The sequence below is a fragment of the Choloepus didactylus genome, chromosome 19, assembly GCF_015220235.1.
Source record: "Choloepus didactylus isolate mChoDid1 chromosome 19, mChoDid1.pri, whole genome shotgun sequence".
Taxonomy (NCBI): domain Eukaryota; kingdom Metazoa; phylum Chordata; class Mammalia; order Pilosa; family Megalonychidae; genus Choloepus; species Choloepus didactylus.
In genome coordinates this window covers 6,679,060-6,692,843 of record NC_051325.1, presented here as the reverse complement: position 1 = coordinate 6,692,843, position 13,784 = coordinate 6,679,060, and positions in this window count along the sequence as shown.

Genomic DNA, 13,784 nt, shown 5'->3' with positions numbered 1-13,784 from the left:
TTTAGAAAGGTAGTTTGTATAGTCTTTTAAGTGGCAGCAGTTTCTTTCACACTGAGTTATATTTCCTAGTTCCTGTGAGGAGAAAGTCCCACGTCTCTGGTGACTCCTGGAAGTTGGATGGCCTGTGTGATGGGAGGAGGAATTGAACATGGAGGAGCTCACCTCCACCTCCTGGATCTGCAGTTGGAAGTCTCCATCCCATGGAGGGGCTCCACTTGGATCCATTGGCCTCAGTGACCCACAGCTGGATGGAGGGAGCAGCAAGGCTTTAAAACCCAGTCCCACTCCTAGGGGAGGGGTCATCAGGGGAAGGATGTGGGTCATATGCTGGGTTTGGTTCTTGTGCTGTGGTGATTCTCACAGCCTCTTCTAGGACTCCATTGTTTTCAGTATCTCCACCATTGCTTGTTCTTGTGTGGGGCATTTGGATCTCTCTTCCTTTATTTTTTGAACCAGCAGAGTTAACTCCCACATTAGCATTGATTTGGTTTTCTTCTCCTCCCTGTATGTGTAGGTGAGGCTGGGTGTATGTAAAGCCTCTATCTCTAGCCTGGCATCCTCTAACCATGACTCAGTCTCTGCATTCCCCTTGTGAGCAGCACTAATCTCAAGGAGTTGACATTTCTCATCAAACAGTGCAGCCAGTGTGTCTGCAAGCTGCTTTTCATGTCTTCCATGATGTTGACTTTTAACAGACTGCACAAGTCAGAACAGAAATAAAATAGCCACCAAAAAGCCACTGACTGGTAGACACACCACTGTCCCCCACTGGAGGCTGTGGGATGTGAAGCCTGGATTCATGTCACTGGGCAGCAGCTCCTTCACCATCTCTCACAGCATCTGAAGGATCAGCCCAAAGCCCAGCTCCATAGACCATAGCAGCCTCTCTATGGTCTTGAAGCCAGCAGAGGGCTCTGCAGAGTAACCATGGATACACCAGCCCCAACAAACCACAGAGAATCCCCCAGCATTCCCCAGGAATGCACCAGCAACTGACACCCTGGGCAGGTCATCAGTGAGGACTTTAGTGGACGGTATATTCACTAAATAAAATGTACTTTTCTCCATTAAGTTCTGATGATCACTATTCTTTCTGTTTCTCTGTGCTTTTTCCTGATGATGTAAACTAGAAATGAAGTTAAATATGGCAAATTTAACAAACAACTCATCAAAGATTTTAAATTTTCACTCCCTGTTCCCCACGGTATCCAACAATCCTATCAAATTTTGAATCATTTCCATAATCCAGAAAATAACCCCATGCACCTTCCAATCAATGCCCACCCCCACCATATGCAAACTTGTTTGGATTTCCCTCACCATCCATCCATTTTTCCTGTTCTTAAAATTAGTAGAAATGAAATAAACCTGAATGTACATTTTTTTAGTCTTCATTTTTGCTTAACAGACTTTTTTTGAAATTCTCATTTTGTGGATCAGCAGTTCACTCTGTTTTTTCTCACTGAGTTTGACATTGAATGACTATGTTATGAAATGTTTATCCATTTTCTTCTTGGTGTATATTGAAAATTGGGGCAATAATGAACACATATGATTCCTCATGTAGAAGTCCTTGTTAAAAACACAAGCTTTCAGAGAATATTGGGCACATTCAGAGTGGTATGTCCCTAGACCATACATCTTCAGTCCTCAACAGCACTGGAGAAACAATTTATAAACTTCAATACTGCTTTAGTTTCCTAGGCTGCTTAAAGCAATGCCACGAAATGAGATCTTATTACAGTTTTGAGGCCTAGGATATGACCAAATCAAGCATCATCAAGGGGATGCTTTCTTCCTGAAGACCGTCTACCAGCAATCCTTGGCTCCTCTGACACATGGCAAAGCCCATGGGAGCATCTGCTGGTCTCTCTGTTCTCTTCTGGCTTTTTAGATTTAGCTTCTTGCTTTCATGGCTTTCTCTCTGTTTCTCTGTAATTATTCTTTTTGTGAAGGACTCAGGTAATAAGATTAAGATCCATCCTGAATGAGGTGGGTCACATCTTTGCTGAAGTAGCTTCATTAAAGGCCCTACCTACATTGGTTTTGTACCTACAGAAATGAACCAGATTTAAGAATGTTGTTATTTGAGGTACATACAGCTTCAAACCACCACGTTTTAAAAAGTTCTGTCTTTTTAATCCCTCCCTTCCTTCAGTTTTTGTAACCAATTTCACCACCAAAATCCTATGCCAGATTAATATCTACTTCTTAAATTTATCAATATGCTTTTTCAATATTTCACCTCTGCCTGTAGCAAAGGGCTTTTTTACAAACACAGATTAAATCAGATCACTGCAGTGCTTTAAATGCTTCATTGTTTTTCACTGGTTGGAAGGATCACTGAATTTTACCATGGCCTTCAGGCCTGAAACCTACTAAACGGCCACTCTCTCCAGTACAGTTCAACCCACTCAACTGCCATCCAGACCTTGCTCAGTGCCTGGGGCACAGCAGGCACTTCATTGCTTCAGGAGTTTTGCACACTATCCCTCAGAATGGAAAAAAAAATCTCTAAACCTATTATTATCTCTACCAAAAACTGTAGGGTTTTTACCAGCTGAAGTTTTAAGGTCTTAGATAAAGTGTGTAGTTTCCAAAAGGTCTTTAGTAGGACTACAAATTAAGTAGTTCATAGATATGTACCCTGTAAAAAGAAGTAAAACAAAATAGAGTTACTGTGGCTAAGATGTTTCAATGGGGTCAGGAGGTCATTCTGGGGGCTCCCCTGGTGCACATCTCAGCTGGGTATCATAAACAGCCTAACTATGCAAAGCCTCAGCAGCAATGTTCCTCAAAACCCTAAGGACATTGAAACACCAGCATCCAACCACAAGATTAGAAACTCAGTAAACTATCTAACTTAAGGGGCAGTTGGAGTGCCCCGAATATCCACCAATCACAAACAGTTTATGCAAGTTTTTTTTAAGAATCCTTGCATGGAAGCCCCAAGACAGGACACTGACTGGGTTGCTACCTGAATGTGTGCTCCGCAAATCAGAATTCTAAAACCCCAAATAAAAACCTGTTGCCTTACTGCTGAGTTTATTTCTCAGGTGGCATTACATGGTGTCACAAATGGACCCAAAGCAACCACTGACTTTACTTGAGAGCCACAATAGATTTGAGTGCCTCAACAGCAAGAGGCCCCTGAGCTCTGTCGTCTCCCTCATGGCCCTGGGCTCCTATTGATGAGCCCTCTGGGTTCTGAAACTCCCACATTTTGGTTGAGGTTCTGGCCTTTCTTTAAATGTCTTCTGATGATGGGCATTTGACCTTCGGTTCTTTTGTCTTGGGCTGGAGGAAGCTGCCCTTCTATGTTTGCCTTTTTTTTTTTTTTTTTGTATTTAAGGAAACTTTCCTAGTCTGCTGAGTATTTGGATGGGACTTTAAAATGTGGATAAAGTATTCCTCTGGGTTTTAATTCATACCTATTGGTCAGAAAGGAACTTCACTTAATGTAGGATTCTGAGGTCCATTTTTTTTTTTTTTTTGCCATTACTCCCATGGGGGAGATTAGAAATGATGAAATAAACAAATAACTAAATGTTTAGTGACAAAATTCTGGCATTGCCAGAGATGAAGTAGTATTATATACAAGTGAATAACGTCAGAGAGGAGGAAAGTTTACATAGGTTGGAGTTCAAAAAAGGGAGGAATTCTGTAATTTGGCATTTAAACTGACACTGAAGGAATATGAGTAATGAGTGGGAAAATGTGTATTTGGGATTGGGAGGTGGTAAGGATAATATTCTCAGTACAGAGAGGATAACAATGACTGATTGTATTTGTGTGGTACTGAAAGGAGTCTCAAAAGTTAATTTCTGGATGCCTGAGGGAGCCATTAATTTTGGTTGTAAATGAGAGGAGATAACTTTCAGTTGTTTTTGGAAGGAAATGACTGATGGGGAAATATAAATAAAATCATGTCCAAACCCAGAAAACCTCTCTACAAAGTTAGAAGAGAAAGCAAAACAATTTTATTATTGAACACGTATTAAACATGAAGATGATGCATCACAGGCAACCTGTAAAGAAATTGCAAAGACAAAAATCTCATGCTTTTTGTGTGACTAAGAAGATAACAACCCACTGCCTACACATTCTCATGATATTTCTCTTATTTTCAGGACCAGAGGTGGGTTTACAAGTTAGAACCAGGGACCACCCCACTCACCCCTCCTCCAGAAATCATGATCACCTCTTAGCAGTAAAATGGCAGATATTTTTTTCAATTAAATTTCATTCAAATGGCTTCCTTTCTTGAGTAGACCTTTTTGTGTAGGGAAATGTGCAAAAGACTTATTTAAGCATTTACACATATTTCAAATTTAAATACATTTCAAGAGGAAAGAGAAAGAGAACTTATAATTTTGTGTTTTCTAATGTAAATACTGAGTAATGTAAATACTTAATTTGTAGTCCTACTAAAGACCTTTTGGAAACTACACAATTTATCGAAGGAGGAAGTCTCTTCTTGCATGTTTGACGGGAAGAATTAAGCCATTTTCCTTTTAAATTTGTATTTGCCCTTTCATAACACACAGTTACATAGAGACAAATGTTAGGAAACAATATCCAGATGATAGTTATGGTTACTATCATTATAGAGATAGCAGTGAAGGAAATGTTATCAATAGATAACAATAGAGGGTCAGATGGTGGAACAGTGTATCCAGAGTAGAGAAGAGAGACTATGATTGATTATGAAGATGATTCAATAATATTATTTGTGGGGAACCCTGGGAAGAAGTGATGAGAGTAATTTTGATGACAGTGAAGAGACTGAGATGTCAGAGAATCTTAGTCAAAAGTCCTCCAATGTAAGTGTTAGTCCAGTTCTTCATAGTCCCATATGAGAGACTGGAATATGCTCATAGAATTTATTTATGGGGAAAGAATTGGTGAACTTGGTACAACCGCACAAAAGAGGCAGTGAGGAAATGGAAATTGGACTTAGTTTGACTGAGAATGGATGGACAGCAGGGCAGGAACCAGAAAGAAAAGAGGTTCAGAAGAGATTGTTTGGCTCCTTTCTTCTTCTTGAGCTTTTCCTGCTTAGTTGTTGAAAAGTCTGCAAGTGGAAACCCAGAGGAGGATAGTTGGCACCTGCAGAGAATTGTTGTTTTCTCCTGAAATGATGCCTTTTTTGCCAGTGGGTGGGAAAGTTTCTCACATTGACCCTGGGAGATATTGAATGAACTGGGGTACAGTTACATTTCATGAGGACTCACTGAAGATTATGGTGGGTAATAGACTGATTGAGAAACAATGTCCTCCCACCCATGTATGGCCAATTGGTTTCTGACAAGGGTGCCAAGTCCACTCTGTCAACTGAGAAATAAATCTGAGCTGCAAGGAAATGAAGGCATTTATTTGGTGTCTTAGAATTGCAATTGGGGTGTGCAGATAAAGGTAGCAACCCAAATTTTGACAATTCTGGTGCTTCCAGGCATTTTTTAAAAGAAAAAGATGATTAGACAAATTGTTTGCATTTGTTGGATATTTGCGGTATTTCAATTGTCCTTCAGGTTAGAAAGTTAACTGAGTTTCTCAACTTGTGGTATGTTTCTCATGTCTGGGTATCCTTAGGGTTTTGGGGAAACTTACTGCTTGTGGCCATGCATACCTTTGGTAGTCCTTGATATCTGACTGTTATTTGCCTAAGAGTAATCTCCAGAATGATCCACTGACGGCACTTAAATCTTGTAGCCTTGGTGACTCTATTTGGCTTTATTTCTTTTTACAACTCAGCTGGGGAAATAGTTCCTTCAACAAATTGTGCTGGAAAATCTAGATATCCACTGGCAATGCTATGGACCCCTTCCTCATACCATTTGCAAAAATTAACTCAAATTAGATTAAAGACCTGTAAGAAGATCCAGCTTGATTGGGTCTCCCTGTCACTTTGTACCATCTCCCTACCCACTCCCATCTTAGAGTTGCCTTAGGAGCTGAAATTTCCAAATGAGCAAACACCTGCAGAGGTGCTTTTATCCTCATGAAATGTCTCCTGGGTACTCTGGAAGTCACCGTCCCTGTGCAGCTCTCACGTACGGCCATGGAAACTTTCAGCAAGTTCATGTGCACAACAAACCATCGCCTCACCCTCTCCCTTTTGGGTTAAAAGACACTATATTTGATACCCTAGCTCTTTTTTTTTTTTTTTTTGTTATGTGTCCCAGAAAAGGCCATGTTCTTTTTTTTTTAATCTTCATTTTATTGAGATATATTCGCATACCACGCAGTCATACAAAACAAATTGTACATTCAATTGTTCACAGCACCATTACATAGTTGTACATTCATCACCTAAATCAATCCCTGACACCTTCATTAACACACACAAAAAAATAACAAGAATAATAATTAAAATGAAAAAGAACAATTAAAGTAAAAAAGAACACTGGGTACCTTTGTTTGTTTGTTTCCTTCCCCTATTTTTCTACTCATCCATCCATAAACTAGACAAAGTGGAGTGTGGTCCTTATGGCTTTCCCAATCCCACTATCCTCCCTCATAAGCCACATTTTTATACAATTGTCCTCGAGATTCATGGGTTCTGGGTTGTAGTTTGATAGTTTCAGGTATCCACCACCAGCTACCCCAATTCTTTAGAACCTAAAAAGGGTTGTCTAAAGTGTGCATAAGAGTGCCCACCAGAGTGACCTCTCGGCTCCTTTTGGAATCTCTCTGCCACTCAAGCTTATTTCATTTCCTTTCACATCCCCCTTTTGGTCAAGAAGATGTTCTCCGTCCCACAATGCCAGGTCTACATTCCTCCCCAGGAGTCATATTCCATGTTGCCAGGGAGATTCACTCCCCAGGGTATCTGATCCCACGTAGTGGGGAGGGCAGTGATTTCACCTTTCAAGTTGGCTTAGCTAGAGAGAGAGGGCCACATCTGAGCAACAAAGAGGCATTCGGGAGGAGGCTCTTAGGCACAAATATAGGGAGGCCTAGCCTCTCCTTTACAGCAACCGTCTTCCCAAGGGTAAAACCTACTGTAGAGGGCTCAACCCATCAAACCACCAGTCCCTTATGTCTGTGGTCAGATACCCTAGCTCTTGAGTTTCTTGTCTGACCCCAGAAGGAGATGCTGGACTTGCCCTATGGAGGGTCCAGGAACTGGTTGTGTGAGTGTGGAAATGGCCACAGCCTTGGATTGGGGCTGTTGACCTGGAGGTGGGCTCTGGCTCCCTGATGTGGTCTGCTCTTCAAGGGCTTTCTTTCTCACCTGCTGCTATTTAGGGGTGCTTGTTGCAGCTTGGAATTCCAATTTTAGGTCTTCTTCATATTAGAAAACGTGATCACTGGGTTTGTTTGGGCAGTGATGGGGAACCAAAAATGTCACTGGTCTCCCCAGTCTCAGGGCTACTAAATAGGTAAAATCCAGTGACTGGCTGAGAGGAATTGCAGGACAAGCCTGCTCATTTAGAGATCATTTCAAATGTGTGAAATATGCCAGAAGATTACAACAATCTCTAATCTCCCTTTACAGTGTGTGTGTGTGTGTGTGTGTGTGTGTGTGTGTGTGTGTGTGTGTGAGACAGAGAGAGAAAGAAAGAGAGAGAGCGAGAGAGACTATTTGTGATTTTAGGAAAATTCGGTGGAAAGAGTTAGGAAATACATGTATGTAGGTAAGTAAACACACATATACGCACACACACACACACACACACACAATCTCACCATGTCCATTTGTAAATCTTCTTAATTCCTGAGGTACACTCTGAGCTTTCCTGGCTGCTCTCCGGGACTGGGCAGGGACTAAGTCCCCCAGACATGTCTGGGAGAGTATGCAATTTAGCAGCATGGCCACCAGGGGGCACCAAAGCCACAGCACTGCCCAGGGTAGGACAGGCAGGTCCTTTGGGGAAGGGGTTGGTCTGGGAGGGACTGTGGCTGCCACAGGTGGACCTGCCAGCCTAAACTGACCATGACTGAGCCTGCCCTGGTCTATCTGTGCTTGACTCTGGCATTTACTACTTGCAGGATCAGAATCTTACCCTTCACCCACAGGGAACTTTAAGCTCCTGGCTGGTAGACATTGGCAGGTCTTACTCTCCTCTATAGGTTGAGGATTCCTAGGGCACTTGCAGGGGGCACTGGGGCAGCACATTTGCTGGCCCTCTACAGACCAGGAAGCTCAGTGCACATGCCTCTGTACCAGGCTTGGTCCCTAAGGACCCAGCCCTTCCACCAATCTTCTCACAGATGGAGAGGGGAGTTCCCCATGTACAGGATATATCTGCTGACTCAAACCTTCCCCTATGTCCTGGTTGTCTCCCAGCCAGGTGCTCACCTTGGGCGTCCTCCTTGAACTCTGCCCACAAAGCCTCCAGATTCCCGAATTCCATGGGCCTTTTGGCATTGGAGCCCTGCCCAGGTCCAGAGGGCATAAATGTTCCAGAAGGATGTGTGGGTGGGAGTGGGGTGGAGGCACGGGGCACTATGGACAGGTCTGTGTCACTGAGCACTGGGATGTGGCCCTGGGTGCTTTAGTGGGGAAACCAAACCCCACTCCATCCAAACCGAGTTGCTCAGAGCTGGCCTCTGTGGGTGCTAGCCACAGGGTGCAGCCATGGAGCTGCAGCACTTGCTCTTAGTCATTTAGCAGACACACCTGCATGTGGCTCACCTGACATGTACTTGAACAGGACAGGGGGCAGGGGAGATCCCACAACGTGTTCCCTCCAATGGTTTTGGTCTTGTGTGTGAGCCATCCTTCACAGCTGTTCTAAGGTCCCCAAAGCCAGCCCCACTAGACAATGTGGGGCAAGGAGATGGCCCTAATTCTTGGACACCATGATCTGGTTACCACCCTGAGTCCAAGCTGAGCTCAGGATTCATCCCAGGATTCCTGCTCTGCCCTCTGACCTTATGGCGCTGGAGATCAAGAGGCTGTCAGGGGCCAGGCCAGCAGCTCTGGGTGTGGGAAGGGTCTCCTGCTGGCTGTGTGCAGGGATGATGCCGATGACCACACGGGGGCACTAGAGCCTCATCTCCTTATGGGCAGCGAGTCTCATTGGCATCTCTGAAGCTCAGAGTTGCTGTGGATGAACTTGGGCATCCATGTGTCTGGACCAGGGTGGACCCCACTCTGTGGCAGCCTCAGGCTAGCCTTGCCCCAACCACACTCAGCCCCAAGGCAGGCTCACAGTGATTCCCAGCATAGGTCTTAGACTGAACCCCAACCTTGCCTCAGAGTGAGACCCAACTCCTTCTCCCAGCTCAGCCCCAGCCCAGCCTCAGGCAGACCCTGACCCTGGCCCTAAATTGAGTGCTGATTCCTGCCCCTATCTGAGCCCCAAACCTGAATTTAGACTGAGCCTGACTGTAGTGTTTTGGAGTTGGTACCATGAAAAATATATTCTTAAATGTCATCCATTCATTTTGATGTGAACCCAGTATAAGTAGGAAATTTTGATGAGGCTACTTCAGTTAAGGTGTGGACCAACTCATTCAGGATGGGTTAATCCTATTACTGGAGTCCTTTATAAGCAGAATAAATTTTAAATAGAAGAAGAGAAAGACATAGGAAGCAAGAAGCTGAAAGTCAGTGGAGACCAGAACAGAAGGGAGAGGCAAGGAGAGGCCACCGTGTGATTCTCCATGTGACAGAGGAGCCCAGAACTGAGATCACTGGGGATCAAGCCCAAGACAGCAGGCTTTGGGAAGAAAGCATCACCCTGAAGATGCACTGATGTGGACCTTTCCCTCCCTTCACAACTGTGAGCTAAGGATTCCCTTTGTTTAAACCAAGCCATTGCCTGTCGGTGGACACTTAGGAAATATGTGTATGTAAATATGTACACACACATGCACACACTGATATCCAGGCCCATTTGTAAACTTCCCTGTTGCTGAGTTTCCCACAGAGCTTGCCTGCCCTGGGTCCCCTATGAGGGCAGATCTTCACCTGCTTCTGGAAGAACGTGCAATGGTGCAGCACGGCCACCAGAGGGCAGACGGAGCTCAACTATGCCCAGGACAGACAGGCTAGTCCTTTAGGGAAGGGCTGGTCTGGAAGGGGCTGGGGCAGGCACAGGGACACCTTCCTGTGTGACCCTGACCCCGACAGCCCTGACCAGCAATGTAGACTGAGCCTGAGCTGGAGCGAACCCTTCTGTGTCTGACCACGGCCTTGACCAGTTGTGGGACCAGGGTCTTCCCACTGACCTCCAAGGCACTTTGGGGTCCCACATGATAGACGTCTGGCAGGACTTCCTCTCCTCTGCAGACCAGGGTACCCCAGGGGACCAGCAAGGTCCTAGAGGCTGGACCAGGGGCTGTGCTGTGGCCCCTACAGTGCACACTGCATTCCCTCCAAATGTTTAGGCTTGTGTGAGGTTCACCTTCGAGTTTCTCTGAGGACCTCAAATCCACCTCCACTAGTGGGTGTGGGGTGAGGAGGTGGTCTGAATTCTGGACACCCTGACCTGGGGTCTGTCCTGAGCCCAGGTTGGCCTGGACCCCATGACAGATGTGCATACTCTGCCTTCTATACTTTCCCTACTGGAGCCTATGTGGCTCTGCAGGGGCTGAGCCTGGGTCTAGAGGAGATGCCTCCTGCTGGCCACCTGTGAGGATGGTGTTGATGACCACACGGGGGCAGGGAGAGGGAGAGCCTCAGCGCTGTCCAGGGTGGCAATTCTGACGAATGTCACGAAGCTTGGAGCTGCTGTGGATGGCCTTCAGAAGCCGTGGATCTGAACTGGGGTGAACCCTGCATGGAATCAGCTCCAGGTGAGCTTTGCCCCATGCAGACTAAGGTGAAGTCCCAAACTAGGTCACAGACTTAACCCTGTCATGTCCCAAGACTGAATCTCAGAGTGACACCCAACTCCATCATCAGCCTCAGCCCCAGCTTGGCCTAAGGCAGACCCTGACCCTGGCCCTAAACTGAACCCTAATTTCTACCCTGTCTGAATCTATCATGACCTCAGCATGAGCCTTGCCCTATTTCACACCCAGCAGTAAAACCAGCCAACACTCCCTTATTCAGCTGTGTCTGTGATAACAGCCTCCCTTGAAATCAAAGTCTAGAAATCTCTGGAAATGCAGAGATCCTGGGCAGTGAAAGGAGGGTGCTTTGGGATATGGGGCAAGGGGACCCCACTGAAGGTGCCCCTTCCTGGTCTAGGCTCCTCTGCACATACCCAGGGATCCTGTGGGGTGTGACTGGGGAAGAGCTCCCTTTGTCCTGCCATAAGTGGGTGGCTTGGGCCGGTGGGTGGCTTGGGCCGGTGGGTGGGCTCAGACCTCCACATGGAGGTTCTGTCAGTTCTGTGCCGGGGTTGGGGAAACCAGCTTCTTACTTGACCAGGATTCACACCCATGGTTGTCCAGGTCCATGAAACCCCAGTGTAGATCTTTCTCCAGATTTGTGCGTTTGTAGACCACCGCTTGGGTATTGGTGCACTAGAGGACCAGATATGAGGTGAACATTTAGCCATTAGTTTTAGAATGAGAATAATATATAATAGCTTTAAACATCGAAAATGATGCTTCTGTATTACTCATAATAGCTTCATATTTGGGAAAATGAGGGAATTTTACATCATCCATGGAAATGCTTGCACCATAGTCATGAGACACACATCAGTTCTGTAGGGCTGTGTAACAGATAGTCCCAAACTAGTGGTTGAGACAATTGCCCTGAGATTATATTTCAGGTTTTGTGGATCCAGAATCCAGGAAGCTGATGTAAGTGCCACCTCCCATCTCGGGCCATTTTACTCCACCACAGGTGTTTTTTTTTCATTAATCTCGATATTTCTAAGTTCAAAAAAGTAGGTTCACAATGATCAGCCGTGGTAAATGGCAGCACGTGTTGTCAATTTTGAGATAATATCACAATTACAGAAACTTTACAAGAACAGTACAAAAAACTCTAATCACCACCTCCCTCTGTGTGTGCATGTTGTGTGTATTGTTGCTTCTTGGGCTTCTCAGTGAACAGAGTTAGGAAATACACATATGTAAATAAGTAAACACACACACGCACACAGACACTTGCCCACATCCAAGCCCATCTGTAAATTTCCCTGGTGTTGAGGCCCACAGGGATAGCCTGCTGGTGTCCCTGTGATGGAAGCATCTCTAGGACGAGGGTCTAGAAGACCGTGCAGTGGTGCAGCCTGGACAGCAGGGGGCTCCAGAGTCTCAGCTCTGCCCAGGGCAGGACCTGCAGGTCATTGTGGGGAGGGGCTGGTCTGTGAGGTTCTGAGGCTGCATAGGAGCACCTGCCAGTGTGACCTGACCCGACTGAGCCCTGACCGGCACTGTAGGCTGGGGCTGACCCTGACCCTGCCTGGTCAGCTGTGGGACCAGGATCTTCCCTGTAATCATCTTGGCACCTTGAGGTCCCAGCTGGCAGACACCTGGCAGGTCTTACTGTCCTCCGAGAGCCAAGGAGTCCCAGTGGACTGGCAGGGAGCCCAAGGCCTGGGCCAGTGACTGTGTGGTGGCCTGTACATATCGGGATGCTCAGTTAATCCTGCCCCTGTCCCAGACTCGGTCCTTAATGATCCTCCCCTTCCCCACACCACCTTACAGGCTGGGATGGGGTGGGGGGCATGAACACCAGGGACAGAATAAATATGTCCTGGTTGCCTCCCACCTGGGTGTGCTCCTGGAGCTCAATCTTCAGCCTCTGCCCACAAAGCCTCCAGAATCCTGGATTTCCTGGGCTTCCTGACATCAGATCCCTGGCCAGGCCCAGAGGAACCCAACATTCCAGAAGGATGTGGGAATGGGAGGGGGCTGGGGTTGGAGGCCTGTGGCAGTGGTGAACAGTCTCTACATCAGAAAACATTAACTCACCCTGGGAATTTAAATGAGGAGGCTGCACACTTCCCTCATTCTGCTGAAGTCAGCCCAATACTCCTTCACCGTTGTTTAAAGAATGTGTCCTTCATTCTATTACTGTCAAATGTCAGCCACACGGAAGCCCCTGAAGTAATGCTTGCCCAGGAGCCTACATGGGCATTGGAAAACCTGCTGCAGTCTATCTGTGGTGAGACACCTGAGTGCACCTGGGTGTGTTCCACCGTGGTCAGCACATACCTTGGGCTGTATCCTCCTCCTGTCTGTAACTATATACCACCCAGAACCCACCACCCAACCAGTGAAGAACAGGCACACGCATGGTCCTACCCAGCCAGGGATCTGGAGCCCCCACCGTCAGGCATGGCTCCAGGGGGAACGTCTATGGAGCCTGCAGGATTTGCTTTCAGTCATTTACCTGACATATCTGCAGGGCACACACCTGACACACACCTGCCCAGGATACAGGAAAGGGGATGTGTTAGTCAGCACCTTTAGTTGTTTACACCCGGGCATGATCCATCCTTCATGGTGGCCCTAAGGACCCCAAACCCACCTCCACTAGAGTATGTGATGGGAGGAGGTGGTCCCAGTTCTGTACATCCTGAGCTGGATTCCATCCTGTGCCCAGGTGGTGCCTGCTCTGGGCCCTGCCTCTGGCCTGCTGGAGTCCCTGTGGCAGTGTGGTGGCTGAGCCTGTGACCCTGGGTCTGGGAAGGGCCTCCTGTTGGCTGTGAGAGAGGATGGTGCCAATGGCTACACGGGGGTGCCAGAGCCCCAGCTCTGTACGCAGCAGTGAGTTCACCTGGTGGGGAGGGTGAGAGCTTTGCTAGTGAATCTGGGCCAGGGTGGATGATGAACTGAGATCAGCATCAGGTGAATTCGCTTGGGCCATGTTGAACTCCAACACTGAAGATGAATGAGTTCCAGTATGGGTCCCAGATGGAGCCCTG